Consider the following 7,569-nt stretch of genomic DNA (forward strand, 5'->3'; position numbering starts at 1 on the left):
ACTGATCCTATGTTCTTGATTCCTCCCCTGTGTTTGTAATGGATGGATTTGCCTGAAAATTTACCAGAGGAAAGGAAGTTTTACTTGATAAACAGATGTCCTGAAAAGACAGATCAGTTCCTTGATCCAGTTAGTCATGTGTCCGCAGGAGCACTACTATCTGCACAATGTGACAATAAGGATGCGTAGCCAAGACTGTGGAACTGCGCTTTCAATAGAAACACACGCTTACACTGGAAAATTGGAGTGATATGAGACTGTAACATCTGTCATCATATTGAGATCACATTGACTATCTGAGGTCACATCACATCAACTCCCACCAGCCTGTCAGAGGGCTCTAAAATACAGAAGTAGGATCTTAAGATCTGCTTCATGTGAAACAAGGCTGGTACACATTGGCATTTTGTAGCACCTTTTTAGCAAAAAGGCAAACTGAAAGTCTGAAGTATTTTTGTAAATCTCAATATCACAAATGTTTTCCTATATTACAATGTTTGATGCTTGATGAAGAAGAAAGGTTGCACAAAACAAGCGCAAGCAAGTAAAGATTTTATGTCTATTGAAGATGCCTAAACATCTGAATTTTAGTGTCCTTCAGAGTCTTACTAAAATGTTTTTGATGGTTAAACTCCTATCCAAATCATGAGTGTCAGGATAAGCATAGGGAGGTTTATTTATTAGCATATACATTAAGTAATTTTTTCTTTTTATTAGTTATATTTTCTTTACTTTTTCCTAGTATACTTGAGGTTTTGTATCTAATTAAGGCTGTGATTGTTTTGATAGAGAGACCATATTGCATTTTCCCAAATTTTATTATTTTAACTGAATAATAAATGACATTAAAAAAAAAAAGGAAATAGTTTTAATAGACTTTGGTACAGCATTTTCTATGTGACTTCTGGGGCTTGTTTTCATTTTCAGTGTCTTTATTGTCCTTCCCTATATATTTACTTCTTCATTGATTTAACAGTGCTCTGTTCACTTATCCTGGTTTATTAAATGCTGTGGTTGTAATCTCTGTGGAATCCCTCAGTTAATTGTGTTCATAGTTTCTGTAATGGTGTGCAAACATTTTCTCCTGTTGTGATGTTGCCAGGAAGGCCAGTTCCAGGTTTGACTATAATTGTCCACCTGACACTGGAAATGCACATATTTTTTTACATACAGTTTTTATTACTGCAGTCCATACCTATCTTAAGGTGACACTTCAAACACTAAACACATTTCCAACAGCTGAAGAGTGAAATCCTTTTTACTGGGCAATATTGCAACTTCATTTTCTTGCTGTGGAGCTCCATTGCCTGTGGGTCTCTATCCTGGCACTCTTCAAAGCTTCAGCTTAGATTATTCTTTTACCCCATCAGTATGTTCTTCAAAAATAACCATATTTTCATAAGATAATTATAGTATTAGAGAGTTAGTACATCAGCAAGATGAGTTTTCTTCCATATAGAATAAGAATGAATATCAACTACTTCCTTCAGAAATATGTGAAAACTTCGTTTCTTCAACTCTGCTTGTAGTAATCTCCATTCCCATACACCCATAGGTAGCTAACCAAAGAAATAAGAAATCACACCACTCCTAGAGTCAGATTTGCTTATAACTTTGAGAACATGTGTGAAAGGTGTTCCTAGCAAAATGGACTTTGATTTCTGAGCGTGCCAGTGTTACCTGTTTGTAAGTCTCAGTATATGTAGCTCTAATCAACGAAAACGCTATCTTCAGGTAAAATAAAAAGGTATTCCTTTGTGACAGCTAGAGCTTATGGATAGTCTGCTATTAAGAAGTATTGCTATAAGAACTCATCACTCTCTTGCCATTATAACAAGTGGGTTTTATTACAGTATGGACAGCTCTCACTTTATGTTCATCAGCAAGTCTTTATAGCAGTATGAATATATCTCTTAATCTCTTTATGCTCTGAGGTATTTCTGTTCATTTCTCATAAACGAGCAAATAAACCGTCTAACTCCTGTCTCTTAATATTCATAATCTGAGGCACTTTTCTTTCTGGCTGCTTAAACAGCTGACATGGTAGGTGTTGTCTGTGGGTGGCCAGGAACGTGCTAGATAGACAACTATTTTAAACTGAATTACAATATAGTAGATAGCCAAGTTTGAGGTACTGGGATTTTCCTACCCAATGTCATAGACAAAAACAGATTTGCAGCAATAGGTTTTGCTATCCTAAAAGTTGTAGACAAATGGGTTTTGTTGTGTTTTGGTATGCTTTGATAATAAGAAGAAAACGTCCTGTGAAATAAACTGAGAAAAGCACAATTGGTGGGAATTCTCATATTTCTTACATCTTTCTGCTCTGTTAAGTGCTTCCATACATTATTAAGGAGTTGATTCTGAATATGGTTTGTTGATATCTTTGTCCATTTCTAGCCCTTATTCTGATTTGGTAAATCTGTAGATAGAAACTAGACATGACATCTCTACGTTCTCTATGCACGGCATAACAGGCCATATGATGGTTGAATTGTTTCATGCTCTTGGTGATTTTTAAATTACGAAATTTCTCAAATGTTTGTTCTTTCATATACTTGCCCTAATAGTAGTGATTAACTAACACGTAAATACCACTGCAAAATCATAGTGCAAAATTATTTGTGATTCAGTCACCCTTTCAGCCACTCTTTCCACATTTTCTGTTCTGCCTCCATGGTGTTATTTGAATGCATTTCCGGAGTGCATTAAACAGCATGACTGGTATCTCTGCAGTTCTTGATTTTGCCTTTTCTCTCCAGTGGGAAACATTCTTTTAATTATTTAAAACCTATGTTTGCTTTGTCAGTTATTGATGACAAGGTCAAAGAAGTTTCCTTGTTTGTAGACTGCACAAGAGCTTTTTAAGAATCATCTTACATGACGTTCAAAGTGATTCTTGGGTCAAAGAAAGCAAGAAAAGCTTTGTAAAGACCTGGACAGCTCCCTTAGGGCTTTGGAATGGATTTATAAGTCACAATTTCCATCTTAAGCTGTCAGGACTCAGCTAGAGCATGAGTGCCTTCTTCCCAGACCATCATATGCCTGACCACAAGTAACATGATCTTAAATTTGACTGGATTCTAGGGGAAGACTGCACTGAAAACAGAAGCAGTACATGTTCTGCTCCAGTAGGGTGAGTGGCTGAAGAGATGTACTAATTATTTATAGCTCGGTGTATTACATTGCTGTAGCCCAGATCAAAGATGATAACAAAGCAATGATGAAGCCATATTGTTATCTTCATTCAATAGAAATGAAGTCTTCCTGCCACCAAGAAGAAGCTTCACTTAAATAACACTTCTATTAAAAATGAACATCTTGTATTGGAAAAAACTCCAAGGCAAACATGAGCTGCTGTTTGTGTTCATGTAAAACCTTCCTCTGGATCTGAATCTAAAAAAGTGTTCCAATATCAATTTATTGTTGAAGAGGCTGGGTACATTTGATGTCTGTCAACAGCCTCTCACGTTTTCATGTCAATTAGGGCTACTCTACCTTCCTCTCCATTGGATTTGCTGGCTATTTCTTGATGAGAAAGAAAATGTGCTTGGGACTGTTTCGGTCACATTTGGATGATCATATTGACAGCCCAGCACATGGTGACTGTAGAAGGACCCCTTTTAGAAAGCTACTGAGTCCTGGCAGAGAGCCACCAAACACAATGCTGTCTAAATTTAGAGTAGACCTTATCTGCCAAGACTGGTAATTACCTCCTGAGGGTGGGTGGCTTGTCTGGCCAATGTCATGTCTGAGCATAGAGCAGTATTCAAAATTTGCATGATCTGATGAGCTGGTAGGTAGTTTTGAGTACTCTGCAAAGTAGTTATTTTCTCAACGATTTCCTCACTCAAATATTCCTGTTATTACAAACATTCAAGAAATAATAACAAGGCAGATATCATGATTAGGTAAAAATGCATATTACAAAATTTAGGGGCTATACTTCTGTTTTTCCTAACATTACATGGAGGATATCATGACCCTACTGAAATCATTAAGAATGCTCTCACTGACTTTGGTACAGACAGCACTTTACTGATAGGGAGTATATGAACTGCGTTTAATGGCAGATAATGTAGGATGATGCACTGGTGCAGCACTAGCATGGATCCAGTAATTTTCCTGGTGAATGCGAAAGAGAGATGCTGGGCAACATTTGTTTCATAACTGTTTCCACTTTCTTTTTAATATTTACCTTAGATGAGTGCATTGAGTCACTCTGATGTACTGTCAGCTGGAACACCAGTGCTATGCTGATTATGTGCAATTGTTTATCTTGTTTTCCATCGCTACAGAGATGGCGGTTCCTCTCTTGATGAGGTACAGTTAGTACAAACTAATGCCAGATGAAGCAAATGCGACTCTGGCCAAGGCATTGTTCGCGCTCTGTGTTGAAGACACAAAGTCCTAAGTCACTTCCTCTCTTAATTACAGTGTTGCAGAGTCCTTGGGCCTTGCTAAGACTGTTTACCTTATAGCCTAGGAATATCAATATTTGAAAATTTCAGTCTTTTGTCTTATATTTTCTTTGACATTTTGCCTGTCCTTCCCAAGATCGCAGGTTCCTGCCTCTTGCTCCACGGCATGTATGGCTGTGAACACATTTGATCTAATAGAATCATAGAACCATAGAATACTTTGGATTGGAAGGGACCTTTAAAAGTCACCTAGTCCAACCCTCCTGCCATGAGCAGGGACATCTTCACTAAATCGGGTTCCTCAGAGCCCCATCCAACCTGACCTTGAATGTTTCCAGGGAGGGGGCATCTACCACCTCTCTGGACAACCTGCTCCAGTGTTTCACTACCCTCATGGTAAAAAAATTTCTTCCTTATATCTAGTCTGAATCTGCCCTCTTTTAATTTAAAACCGTTACCCCTTGTCCTACCACAACAGGCCCTACTAAAAAGTCTGTCCCCATCTTTCTTATAAGTGCCCTTTAGGTATTGGAAAGTTGCAAAAGGTCTCCCTGGAGCCTTCTCTTCTCCAGGCTGAACAACCCCAACTCCCTCAGCCTGTCCTCATAGGAGAGGTGCACCATCCCTCTGATCAGCTTCGTGGCCCTCCTCTGGACTTGCTCCAACAGCTCGATGTCCTTCTTGTACTGAGGACCCCAGAGCTGGACACAGTACTTCAGGTGGGGTCTCATGAGAGTGGAGTAGAGGGGGAGAATCACCTCCCTCGACCTGCTGGTCACACTTCTTTTGATGCAGCCCAGGATATGGTTGAGTTTCTGGGCTGCAAGTGCACATTGCTGCTTCATGTCCAGCTTTTCATCCACCAGCACCTCCAAGTCCTTCTCTGCAGGGCTGTTCTCAGTCCCCTCATCCCCCAGCCTATATTGATAGCGAGGGGTTGCCCCAACCCATGTGCAGGACCTTGCACTTGGCCTTCTTGAACCTCATGAGGTTCACATGCTTCTAGAGCTTGTCCAGGTCCCTCTGGATAGCATTCTGTCCCTCTAGCATGTCAACTGCACCGCTCAGCTTGGTGTCGCTTGCAAAATTGCTGAAGGTGCATTTGATCCCACTGTGGATGTCATTGATGAAGATATTAAACAGTACTGGTCCTAATATGGACCCCTGAGGGAGACCACTCGTCATTGATTTCCATCCAGACATTGAGCCATTGACCACTGCTCTCTGGATGCAACCATCCAGCCAATTCCTTATCATCTGAATATCAGGTTCCGTCTAATGGCTTCTTGTATGCTTCTCATTGCTGTTTTACAATCTTATCCAAATTTCCAAAGAAATTAAGAAAAGGTTCAAACTGTTGTTAGATAATTCCACTTTTTGATGTAGGCATCATGAGGACAGCTAAGACCTTCTGAGAGATGTTGAAGCTGGGGTGAAAGAATGAGACAACCTGGGACAAAAAGTTCTTCCTACGTATGGGGTCTCACTTGTGGGAGAGGAATTGAGTTAGACAGGCCTTTCTCCTGAGTCACTCACAAGTGACACCCAGTTTCTAGCAGCAAGAAAACATGAGGACTTTTATCCCAAAAGGGCTCCATAAAGCCAGTTTGGGATTTTATTAATAATTGCAGAAAGCATTCTGAGATGTGACAGACTAAAACTCTAGCCTAGATCCTTACTCTGCAATGCTTACTCTTTAAATAGACAGAAATGCTGAGGAAGGGTAGGAGAAAGACTTGCAGTGAAACATGAAGTAGTTGCATTGTTCCCTTCTAGCATTTAAGACTGCTCTGTTAGTGCTCAGCTCCTTCCATTTAGTTTCCAGCAGAATAAGACCCTCATAGGCACACACAAACCCAGGTATATGCTATGTCTCAGCATAAGCTGAAGGTCTCCAGTACTTCATTTCAGTTCCAAAAGATCCTACAGTGCTTTTCTTATAAATGAAAGGAAATTCAATAAATAAACAAAGGACATTTTGACCGCACTGTACATTCTTACTTGTTCTCTCGGGCACTTAAAGTGCCTGTCATTTTCAATGGATTTCCAGCTGCTAAATAAATTATTACATTTATCATTGTAAAATTTTTTTTTTGCACAACTATTCTTTTTCATAGTGCATTAGTGTGAGCTAAAAATAACAGGCATCTGTCACAGGCTATTCTTTGGCCACTGAAAAAATGTCTGTTTGCATAATAGATACTGCATATCCCTATATACGATGAGAAGAAGCTTTAAAGGTCACAAAACTTGGTCTTCTCATCACTTGCCCAGAACTAAATATCCAACAGCAAAAAAACCCCACTCTCTAGGCATAGCAATGTATATATGATTCTCTTATTAATTATCTTCAGACTGTGATTAGCTCTCTCATGTTTAATATTGGTACGTTTGGTTATTTTCAGTGAGATGATAGTTCTCCTTCACCAAGTGCTACCATTTAGACAGTCACATTGAAATTGCTAGCAAGCATAAGCTCATTTGGATTCCTGGGGTTTGATCCACTGCTTGGACAAGCCATGCTTTGCACAAGACACCTGTATGTGGTTGCTTCAGCAGGGACAGATTTGCTCCTCAGTTGTATTAGTGCGGTGTCCCATTTGCCATAGCCTCTCTCGAGACACCCAATGCAGCAGCCTCGTAGTACTCCCTGCCCTGGCTGTGTTACTGTTCCCCAGATCCAGTCAGTTGTATGTGACAGTGCATGGTCAGCACTCAGACTCTTTTTATTGTATTGGATAATGTACTCTGATTTCAGGTATGCGGAGATTTGAAAATACAGTCATTTAATTGTTTGAGTTATCACAGTATGCTTGAGTTTACAAGCAGTACTTTTGTCAAGCTGCAAAATTTTTGTGTCATGCTACACCGATTTTTGCTCTAATAGTAATAGGATCAAGACAGGGAATTTATATGACAACACAGTAAAGCCTTCAGACTTTTTTATTTTTACAGAGGCAATGTGTTGTTATACTGTAGTTATACAAAGTACAGTTGTTCATTGCATTTTGGAAGAACATCATGACATACAGTAGTTGAAAACATGAGACTTTTTTTGGTCATGTTTTTTCATGAGGTTAAGAAATTATCTCTCATTATTTTTAATCATTTTTTTCTTTAGTATTGAATAAACCAACAAAGCTTAAAT

This window comes from Grus americana, chromosome 1 (genome assembly GCF_028858705.1).
Source record: "Grus americana isolate bGruAme1 chromosome 1, bGruAme1.mat, whole genome shotgun sequence".
NCBI classification, from domain to species: Eukaryota; Metazoa; Chordata; class Aves; order Gruiformes; family Gruidae; genus Grus; species Grus americana.